The following is a 12,468-nucleotide window of genomic DNA, read 5'->3' on the forward strand; positions in this document are numbered from 1 at the left end:
CTGCTAAAGCACCAATATCATCTACAAAGAGTCAAGAGCTGCGCCATTAAATAATGACATTACAAAAAGAAAACAGAGAAAGACAGTTTTCTAGCTAAAACATCTTGAAGCAATATTCAAAAAGGAGGAGAAAGAAAGGAATAGTCCTTTCTTTCTTTTCAGTTTTTTCTTTCACTGCATCTAGGTAATTTCTAAGTCTCCTTCTTGGCAATGATACTAGATTCCTATCAGAAACCAAGGACTATAATATAAACCGCTGACATAGTCCTACACAGACAACACTGTCCATTTTCTGAATTTTCATATCTTCTGTTATGGATCAGTCAGAGCAATGCAGAGGATTGGAAAGTGCTTGGTTTTTAGAGACTAATGCAGAGCTTTGGGTTAAAAATAGTTAGCTGGTTTGTTAAGTAACCCATTCTGAACCTATTCTGACACCGCATTATCCCTGCTGAAAGCATTAACACAGAAATTAATTACCTATGGAGAGTTCTACTGCATTTTGTTTAATGGCAACTCCAGCAGCTAGGAACTGGTAAACTGCAGTGATCTGAAGCATTGTGCTTTGCTGCTATGTTGTACAAGGCCCAGTGGATGGTAAGTTGAAACGGAGACAGTTCAATTGAAGTAAAGGAGTTATTAAAAAGTACAATAAATTAAATGCTATCAATTAAATGGTTCTGGGTTTCATAACAATATTTCTTGTAGAATTTGACACATTATAAACCTGATATATAATACAAAGTTTGGGGGTTTTCCAAACAGGTAGGTACTGGAGATGATATTGACTGGATACTTGGCTTCATGGCACCTGAGGTCAAATGTCTTTTATTTTTTACAGCTGTTTATATTTAGTGAACCATACCTGTGTTTTTATATTATTAATTAATTCCCAAGTCTGTATACTTCATTGCACATTCATGGATTACTTTCTGGACATTTAATGCAGAATACCAAAACAACTTTCAGAGCAGAGATCAAGATCCATAGCACTGCTTCATTAGTCCTTGTAGAAGGTGCCTTTATTGGTGAGATACAGTTGTACGTGACCTCTCTTTCAGTGTTTTATGCCAGGTTCATTTAGTAAGTCATGATCATTAGCAGAGATAAAAAAGTCTGTTTCTAGATGAGATTTTTTTTTATAGACCTCATTGAGATATGAATAAAACCCTACTTAAGCAAAAAAAAAAAAAAAACAACAATGCAGTCTAATTTTTAAGCAATACTGTATTTATAGACACCATATTTGTATTTCACTGAATGTGGTAATCTCTTTTCTTCTATAAGTGCTAACTGAAATGAACCTGACCCTTTTTCTTGTATTGCATTCAGTGATCTCTACACATGTGGGGTGTAGTCCAATTCAAACACATTTAAAGGATTAAAAAAGAAATTGCCTTGAGGATTAAACATCTGTGAATTATGACAGAGCTTAAACAGATTTTCTGATCATACTGGAAGCCAATACCTAAATGCCAAGAATGATTTAAGTTTCAAAATGAGCCTCAGTCTGCTGACTAATTTTAAGGATTAGGTAAAACTTGGTGTACGGAAACATTCTATAAAATACTCTGAAGTACCAAGGTTAAGATTTGTGCTGTCTTATGTTAGAGACTACAATGTGTCCAAATCTCTAATTTAGTAATTTTCAGCCTTTTTGTTGCAATCAAAGTTAATAGACAAGAACTGTCAGGGCTTTTTAGAAATACCTGGCTGATCTGAGATAAGACCAGCTGAATGCTAGAAATAAATACTTGCTTTTTCCCACTAACATTGCAGATATAGGATGGTTATCATGCTAAAAGTCTCCTTAATCTGGTATTTAAGTGGCCTGTCAGCCTTTGTGCTTACGAGTTCTCACAGTTTCCTACTGTTTTCACTAACAAGGACAAATATTAGCTGATAGCTTGAAAATTTTGAATAAACAAATAGGCAAATTAATAAAATAAGATTTGAATGTTGAGAACAGGTTTCTCAGTTAGGTTGTGAATCCTCTGGCCCTGGAGGTTTTTAGAACTCAGACACACAAAGCCTTCAGCAGCTTGATTTGAGCTTTGAAATTGACCCTGGTTTGAGCAGGAATTTGGATTAGGTGACCTTCAAAGATCCCTCCAAACAAAGTCTTTCTCTGGTTTTAAGAATAATAATGTCAGATCTAGTAAAAAGATCCCATGGGTCTTTGATTAATAAAGAGCAAAAAGGCTGAAATAAAAGATATGACTTCAGCTGCACAATTATTCTTCATAAAGCAGAATATTTAAGTAGCTTTTCTTCAGTCTCCTTAATATCCGAACATTCTACTGACAATAAAACAAGGCACTGATGAAATTATGATATTAAGTATAGAATGTGGCATAGCATAAATATATGCTAATTAAGTCTGTTTTGTTTAAAAACTTTCTACAGTGTGTTGAATGTAATTTGAAAAATAGTATTCTGGTCTTTGTTCTTTCCTGTGAGCTTTCATGAAAAGATAGTAGATTGTTCATATATTTTTTTATTCTTTTAGTGGAGACAGAAGAGGAAGGATGTCAATGTCTCAATGTCTGGCTGGAGACCAGTAATGAGTGGTGTCCCTCAGGGATCGGTGTTGGGACCGGTCTTGTTTAACATTTCGTCGCTGACATGGACAGTGGGATTGAGTGTGCCCTCAGCAAGTTTGCCAGTGACACCAAGCCGTGTGGTTCAGTTGATATGCTGGAGGGAAGGAATGCCACCCAGAGGGACCTTGACATGTTTGTGAGGTGGGCTGATGGCAACCTCATGAAGTTTAACCATGCCAAGTGCAAGGTCCTACACCTGGGTCAGAGCAATCCCAGGCTCAGCTACAGGTTGGGCAGAGAAGAGATTCAGAGCAGCCCTGCGGAGAAGGACTTGGGGGTGTTGGCTGATGAGAAAATGAACATGGGCTGGCAGTGTGCGCTTGCAGCCCAGAAAGCCAACCATATCCTGGGCTGCATCAAAAGGAGCATAACCAGCAGGTCGAAGGAGGTGATCCTGCCCCTCTACTCTGCTCTCATGAGAACTCACCTGGAGTATTGTGTGCAGTTCAACATAAAAAGGACATGCAACTGTTGGAACAAATCCAGAGGAGGGCCATGAGGATGATCAGGGGACTGGAGCACCTCCCGTATGAAGACAGGCTGAGGAAGTTGGGGCTGTTCAGCCTGGAGAAGAGAAGGCTGCGTGGAGACCTCATAGCTGCCAATTGCATTTCCAAAATTTTAGCATCTTGCTTCTGAATTATTTTTTTTTTTTAATAAATGTTATATTTTTTAAATGGATACTTTTATTTAAATTTTAACCTAGTTTAAGAGAGTAGCAAATTATACTGCAGTGCTGAGAAGGTTCATCCTGGTGAAATATTTTAATCTCCTTAGAGTATAGATATTCCTGTCACTTTAATCATTCTTTGTTATGAAATATTAAAAAGTTAAAAACTAGGACTTGATTCAGTCTGTATAAATACAGGTATATAGTATCATCCAGTGAATGATTGATAGGCTGAAATAAGCTGGGAAATGTGGAGTTTCAGTTGATAAATTTGCCACTAGTAATCCCATGCTGGAGGGCTTCAGTGAAGCAGAAAGCAACAGAAATGACGGAAAGACTATTTGATTATTGACTGCAGATGAGCTTGACTGAAACAAATTAATTTTAGCTTGCATCTGTACAATTCTTTTTTCGTCTCATCTCTGAAAGCGAATGGGAAAGCAGGAGTGGGGGTGGAGTGGAAGAAGATCCAGATACATAAATATTCCACCTTTGATGATCAAAATCTATGTCTGAATCCACGAACCAGGATTTGGACCCTTTTTATGGGTAACATATTGTAGATAAATTCAACACAACAGAATTTCTAAGCAGACAATCACATTCAATAAGGTTATGCAGCTCAGGGTCCTAATGAGCATACACTGCTGATTACCAAATAAACAGTTAGGAATTCTTGCCATATGGAAAGTTATCTTCAGTGTTTACAATGACTTCACCCAGCTGTCACTGCAAAGAAGCCAGCAGTAGAATTACTCTCTTTTCAATCAGTCACAAAACTTCAAAGGTAAGATACCATCAACATGGATTATTCTTTTTCAATATTACACCCCATCAGACAAGAAGCTGTTGAAAACAGTCTCATTTAAAGTCTTATAAAATCTTAGAAGTCTCATATATATAAAAATAAAAATAAAATCTATAAATATAAACATATATAGATATAGATATAGATGAGATATAGATATAGATGATATATAGATATAGATGATATAGATAGATATAGATATAGATATAAATATGTGCCCACGTCCATAGTTAATCATTAGTTTCAAAAGACAACAGAGAAATACAGAAGACACAATGTTGATTGTATGTTACATAAAGTTTCTCTGCACATACATCAAAATCATTTATCTAATCACTGACCTTATGTACCACCTACAAGAAAAATTCAGGAAATCTAAAAATAAAGGTACTATAAAACTGGTGAAAAAACTGGGATTGGACATTTTTATTTTGTTTCTTTTTCATGCTCTATCATTAGTCCAGAATGTAAAAGATAGGGGTACACTGAAAACATATCTTCCAAGAGTTATTGTTGGGAACTCATTGTTTCCTCTGGGAAGTCCTGCAGGTGAACAAACTTCAGGCCTGTCCTGAAGTTTGGCTGCCTGTACAGCCATGAGTGTCTGGGCAGAACATGCAAAATTGCTGTGTATGACAAATAACAGAGTAGATAACAAAATTATAGATAGTGCTTTGAGGAATTGGTAGATTTCACACATAGTTAAGGGAAAATATGTGAAAGACAGCCAAACTTCACAGATATTTGGAGAAGAGGGCTAAGGATCTTTTGGAAAACAGTGTCTTGCAGAGCCACTAGTACTGAGTAACCATATCAGTAATACAACACATGGTTGAGATGATCTAGGTGAGGGCACAAGTGCCGAATTCAGGAACAGACTTAGCAAAACTGGTACAATGGAGAAAGAAGAAGGCAAGGGGGTGATTATCTAAGAGACAAGAGTGGAGAAAGAGGGGAGGACAATAGGGAAAGAATGAGCCTAGGAAAATGAAGGGGACAGAAGAGACTGGCTATTCATGTGTAAAATGCTGTCTGTATGTTTTTCTGACAGCCCTACAGTCACATGAGTCACTGCAAACTGTCCTGTCTTAATAATATAATCTATTCCTAATGCTTTTTCCTTGTGAGCTGAATTTCTGTTCTGCATGTGGAGGTGCACAGGCATGGCTTGATTGTGAACTTAAATATGAGCTTCCCAGTGAGTGGGATGGGAGATCTGAGTGCCTACAACAGCAGACACCAGGGTTTAGGTACCCGCTCCTGGACAGATCAAGCACGTGTGGAGAGCTGGTGAAGAAATCCATGTGTGTCTGTGCATCTGTATATGTAGCCATAGCGAACTCTCTTTGATCATAGGCAGGGGAAGAATTGCCTTGTGCAAGATGGTATTTGGGTTTACAGGTCATAACTTCTGTTGGTCCTTTTACTGCAGATGCATAGACAAATACAAGTTTTAAGACTATTAGGAGCTCTTAAGATGAAGCTCATGAAACGATATATTGAAAGTTCCTTGGGCTGCTATCTTCTTCACCAGGCAGCTGCTGTTACAAAACTACATTCCTTCCTCCCTCCCTCCCTTCCTCTCTTCCTCCCTCCCTTCCTCCCTTCTTTCCTTCCTCCCTGCCTCCCTTTCTTCCTTCCTCCCTTCCTCCCTTCCCTTCCTCCTTTCCTCCCATCCTCCCTTCCTCCCTTCCTCCCTTCCTCCCATCCTCCCATCCTTCCTTCCTTCCTTCCATCCCTCCTTCCTTCTATCCATTCATCAGTTTTTCTTTGTAGTCTTTTAGAGTCAAGTAATCTTAACCCTCCTCTTCTTCCTCTTTTAATAGAATAAATTATTTAACTGTGAATAGAGATTGAATATTGGAATTAACAACTGGAACTGATCACCATGATACATGATATCTATCTCTCATTATTTGCAGGCTTATGGTTTCACTACTAAAGGATTTTGATGATGGCATTACTGCACCCTGCACTGCGCAGAGCTGCTGTCTTGTTTCTATACCACCTCATGCACCACATGAGTAGATTCAAACCTTTCATAGTTCTGCTACTGCAAAGGAAGGAAATAAAATTCTATCAAATTAGATTACTTCTAAAAAGGAGGTTTGGGAAGATTTTATATTAATGTATTTCAATAGAGAAGGGATATTTTTAGGAACTTTCCTTGGAGGAAGAATCTTTTAAAATTTGACTGCATTCATTATTACACAAGAAAGGGTTTGCTCATCTCTGCAGAATAAACTGCAGTTCTAGTTCCATGATTAACTGTATCACCATAGGAAGATAATCGTGATTCCTAGTGTTCTGAGTGCTAGAGTTCATCCCCATTCAGAACTAGTTTAAAGCTAACCTCCTCACGAGTAGGTTGGCATATGCAAGGTTCATAACACTTGGGCAGAAGTTGCCTCTGGGTCCCATAGGATACCCCTGTGACTCCTGTGAATGATCTGCTCATTGTAAAATGAGTCTGCTATTTAAAAGCTAAGATTTTGTTGATGTTTATTACACATAAAAATGTTATTTTAAGAGAATCTTGCTCTCAGCTTATATTTATATATATGTACACCACATACACATATATATATTCTTTAAAATATATGAAAGAACTGTGCAGAAAACATATTTTTAAAGAGAAGGCTTACCAATATTTTTCTTTCTAAATCCCAGTCCATGTTATTCCTTTGCCAAAATATAAATTTGGTTGTAGTAATAAAAAATATTCTGCCTCAATTTTGTGAAAAACACATATTCAGACCAACCAGCTACAGCTGCCTTTCATATTTTAAAGTTGACCCACTGAGTCTTCTCCTCACAGTTTACTTTCACTATCCCTCTTATGGCTGACTTGTCACAGAGGTCCAAAATTCTTTTTTCAAGGCAAAATGATGCTTACTTTGTTCATAGAGAAAGTTTAATTATGGAAAATGACAACTGCCTATGTAGGAAGGCCAAAAGAAATATACTGCAAGCTTGAAAAAGAGTTTTAATGTTTGTTTAGAGATTATTTTAAAAGTACTTTAACTACCTTCTAAGTAAAAGGTCAAGTTGTATTTCTGTTTTATTTTACATATTTACATTTTTCTATGGCAGAAATTACACCTGTAACTCCTCTGAAGTGACTCTTGCTACACAATACAGTATGTTCCATGACAAAGCACCTAGACAAAATCAAATATTTTTTAACAAGAATATATATATGCACAAATATATACACTTACATATAAATAGACCTAAAAACTAATACTACATTAAAAATAAATTTAAAAATTCATTACAAAACAGTTCACAGTCAACAGATGAAAGTACTCAAGATCTCAGAGCATGAAGTCTAGGAAAGTTCTCAATTTACTTGTATAAAATGACCAACAAGTTTTTCTTACATGGAGCAGGTTGCAATGATCAACAAAACTCAGTTTGAAGGAGACCAGCTGTGGTATTTTAGCCAAATAATACTGTATTGCCATTGCTACTAATAAGCTAGTAACAAACTTTTCAGTGTCTCAGGAATGACACTTGTCAGGCTTGATTTGCCTGAACTTTCATTGGTATTACAGTATCAGTATCACAGTATCACAGTATGTTAGAGATTGGAAGGGACCTCGAAAGATCATCTAGTCCAATCCCCCTCCCGGAGCAGGAACACCTAGATAATGTTACACAGGAATGCGTCCAGGCGGGTTTTGAATGTCTCCAGGGAAGGAGACTCCACAACCTCCCTGGGCAGCCTGTTCCAGTGTTCCGTCACCCTCACTGAGAAGAAGTTTCTTCTCAAGTTTAAGTGGAACCTCTTGTGTTCCAGTTTGTACCCATTACCCCTTGTCCTATCATTGTTTGCCACTGAGTAGAGCCTGGCTCCGTCCTCGTGACACTCCCCCTTTATATATTTATAGACACTGATAAGGTCACCCCTCAGTCTCCTCTTCTCCAAACTATAGAGACCCAGCTCCCTCAGTCTTTCCTCATAAGGGAGATGCTCCACTCCCTTAATCATCTTAGTTGCCCTGCGCTGGACTCTCTCCAGCAGCTCCCTGTCCTTCTTGAACTGAGGGGCCCAGAACTGGACACAATACTCCAGATGCGGTCTCACCAGGGCAGAGTAGAGGGGAAGGAGGACCTCTCTCGACCTACTAACCACCGCCCTTCTAATACACCCCAGGATGCCATTGGCCTTCTTAGCCACAAGGGCACAGTGTTGGCTCATGGTCATCCTGTCGTCCACTAGGACCCCCAGGTCCCTCTCCCCTACACTGCTCTCTAACAGGTCATTCCCCAACCTATACTGGAACCTGGGGTTGTTCCTGCCCAGATGCAGGACTCTACACTTTCCCTTGTTATATTTCATCAAGTTACTCCCTGCCCAACTCTCCAGCCTATCCAGGTCTCGCTGGATGGCAGCACAGCCTTCTGGCGTATCAGCCACTCCTCCCAGCTTAGTGTCATCAGCAAACTTGCTGATAGTACACTCAATTCCCTCATCTAAATCATTGATGAATATATTAAATAATACCGGTCCCAGTACTGACCCTTGAGGCACTCCACTAGTTACAGGCCTCCAACTAGACTCAGCCCCATAGACTACAACTCTCTGGCTTCTCTCCTTCAGCCAGTTCGCAGTCCACCTCACTACCTGATCATCCAGTCCACACTTCCTCATTTTAGCCGTGAGGATGCTGTGGGAGACCGTGTCAAATGCTTTGCTGAAGTCAAGGTAGACCACATCCACCGCTCTGCCATCATCCATCCACCGTGTTATTTCCTCATAAAAGGCTAAGAGATTGGTCAAACATGATTTCCCCCTGGTGAAGCCATGTTGACTGCCCCTCATAACCTTCTTATCCTTGATATGCCTTAAGATGGTACCAAGGATAAGGTGTTCCATCACTTTCCCAGGGATGGAGGTGAGGCTGACCGGTCTGTAGTTACCCGGGTCCTCCTTCTTGCCCTTTTTGAAGACTGGAGTGACATTTGCTTTCCTCCAGTCCTCAGGCACCTCTCCCGTTTCCCAAGACTTGGTAAAGATGATGGAGAGTGGTCTAGCAATGACTTCCGCCAGTTCCCTCAGCACCCGCGGGTGCATCCCATCTGGACCCATGGATTTATGGATGTCCAGATTGCTCAACTGGTCTCTAACCCATTCCTCATCGACTAAGGCAAACCGCTCCGTCGACCTGACGGAGCTTTGCTTTTATTTGGTTTACCTGCAACAGCATATTTTTGTAAACAACTGTGTAGCTATGGCTACCATTTGTTTTTTTTTTCTTTATATTTATATGGGGCAACTGAGTTTTTATACAGATAGTATCAAGTAGTTCTGTACAAATGAGATGTTTATTACAATGATACAGTGTAGAGGGAAACATGCTTAGCTTGATAGCAGAGACTTTGAGAAGTGGGGAAACGGGATGCAGTGCATCACATGGTGACAGAGACACAAGCTGACACTGGAGATGTGTCAGGGTTAAAGAAATGAAGGTCTAGAAGCTGAACAAAACAAGCTTGAACATAGAAAAGACAAGAAAGAATAAGTGTCTAACATAAAATGCACCATACACAGTACATTCGTGTGTACAATGAAGTTGCAGATCAATGAAGAGAGGGCATGATGTGGAATTTTGTTAGAAAACAGAACCCAGTAAACCAAAAAAAGAGAAAAAAGAGGGAAGAAAAAATAGGTGGAAGAAGAAACATATCACCATTGCTCTCTTTGCAGTGACAGTGAAGAACTGGGAGCACAGATGACCTGCTGCTACTGTTACCTATACCCAAGTCTAGCCCCTCTACTAACCCTGCCTGCTTGAGGAAGATTGGTGCTGTCAGTCTTAGAGTACAAAGGGATATTGAAAGGAGCAAACATAATACGGAATAATTTTAACTTTATTATTATTATTACAATTATTGTAATTGTTATGAGTGTGTTTTGGTTTTCTGTACTAGTATTGCTTAATTTTACTTATTTTCTCTTTTGGAATATTGAAATCTGGACTAACAAAGATTAATTGATTAGATTGTTAAGATTTACATGATACTACAGACATTTGGATTTACATAGAAAATATATTTCCATTTTTGCTCATAGCAATACTTTATACATAATGTAACTGGAATTCCAGGAGCATATATTGTTATTTTGCTTTTAGCTTGCTGAAAGATTATTACACAAAGTCAACAGATTACTAGACAAAACTTGAATGCCAGTAGAATGATAATAATGTTCTTTCTGCAGATTAATGGGCATTTGACAATGCTTTTCACCTGTGACATGAATCAGAAATTGTTCACAGAAACAAAAAACAACAGTATTTTCCAAGTACGTATGTCTACCTTAATGCTTTCAGTCAAGCATTCAAACTTTATTGTGTTAGCTTTAGTGATAGTACTTTTATGTGCAAAATAAATGAAGGTTGATAATTAAAATACATAAATAAACTCCATATTATGTTGTCAGAATACTTTTTCAAATTGTTTATGTCCAGGCAGTGTCTCAGAAAGTATATCTCCCAAGAGTTGCTGTTTTCATCACTTCATTCACTAAGTGTTCCTCAGAACATAATTGAGGCAAACAGGAAGATTCCCCTTAAGTTTAAATTGGATTCTAAAATGAAGATGCATTCTAAATATAATCACATAATGCCATTTGTCCTGGGTTCAGCAGTAGCAGTCATGTTTTTCCTTTGTGTTAGCTGGTGCAGTGCTGTGTTTTGACTTCCAGCCTGGGAACAGTGTTGGTGAAGCCGATGTTTTTGGTTGTTGCTAAGTGATGTTTACCCTGACCAAGGACTTTGTGAGGCTCATGCTCTGCCAGGGAGGAGGGGAAGCTGTGAGGAAGCAGAGATGGGGCGCCTGACCTGGGCTAGCCAGGGAGGTATTCCATACCACAGCACGTCATGCCTGGGGTGGGGGGTAACTGGGAGTTACCTGGAAGGACACGGGCTTCCGGGTGGGACTCGTTTTCTTGGCCGGTGGAATCGTATTCTCTTCCCTTGTTATTTTCCCTTATCATTGTTGTAGTTGATAGTAGCGGTGGTGATTTGTGTTGTACATTGGTTGCTGGATTGTTCTTGTCTCAACCCGTAGGAGTTGCACTCTTTTGATCCTCCTCCCCGCTCCTCCGGGAACGGGGAAGCGGAGAGCCCCGGTGGGGGGGGGTACGGGCCTCGATTGTTGTCAGCCCGGCACCACTCACTGGGAGTGAGTGAACAAGTTACCTGACTGGGTTTAAACCACGACACCATTTTATATTTAGTGGGGTGCCCTGGCAGTCCAGCAACTGCCCTCTCCAGAATAGCAGAGGCTACCTATAGATCTTCTGTATCCACCAGCTGTATCTGTCAGCCCATGTGGATGTCTCCATACTTACAACAGCAGAAGACACCAGTGTCTAAAAGACACCTAAATATCTGACTTACAAGGTGCCATACAGATACAACGAAGTATAGCTTTTCCAAAGTTACTTGTACTTTATTATATTTAAAATTAAATGCTATAGCAACATTTGGATGAGAACCAGTGATGGTATGGATGTGAGTCACAAAATAATCACACAATTATTGAAAGTGGTACTCCTTCCTATTAAAATAATTGAATCTGTTTGTTGATCAAACTCTTAGCACTGGATCAACTTACTGATAAAACTCCTAATACTCAGTGACTTATGTTCTTGTACTTCAGGTCAGTCAATTCAATTAAAAAGTTTCCACTATGTATGATTAAAAGTCTCTAGACATTGTCTATACTTACTGTCTGGAGTTGACATTATGTCTACATTGTCAAATATCCCACAGATATTATCCTGTTTTCCTGATCCATTTATTGATGTATTGTGGATTTTAACTGCTGAGTATTTTAAGACATATGTACTCACTTAAAAGAGGTGTCTTGTGTTCTCTGCTGGGGGGAACTTCTCCACAGACAGAATCTATGAAGAAAGTTGAGCATAAATCCACCCATGATCTATACAATGCTGCATGAAAGTGGTGTGTCCAGCATCTGAAGGGATGTAAAATTTGCTATTTATATTCTTCTTTTTGTTCTATCATCATATTTAAACAGCTATTCTGTTATGCTCTTTGTAAGTTTTCTCTTACTGGGATCCAAAAAGAACCCCATACCATTTCTCTCTCTCCCCTCACCCTGGTGAAGAACATCCTTTTTATTGGGTTTTGAGACACTTGTGTTTATTTACTGAAGTGGAAGATCATGGAAAAGTGACCTTATCACCTACCAAGGCACCTCTGTTTAATTTTTAAATTTTCTGTTTTGTGCGTGCCTGTATAAGAAAGAGCTGGATGACATCCTTAACAATGTCACTGAATGCTTCTTAAGAATAAAAAGGAAGACAGCATTGTAATAAACAACATTTTACATTCTTTCAGATCAGAAACCAG

The sequence above is a fragment of the Pezoporus flaviventris genome, unplaced genomic scaffold (genome assembly GCF_033815535.1).
Source record: "Pezoporus flaviventris isolate CSIRO_AGI_PZ_B2104156 unplaced genomic scaffold, CSIRO_AGI_Pfla_v1 ptg000030l, whole genome shotgun sequence".
Taxonomy (NCBI): Eukaryota; Metazoa; Chordata; class Aves; order Psittaciformes; family Psittacidae; genus Pezoporus; species Pezoporus flaviventris.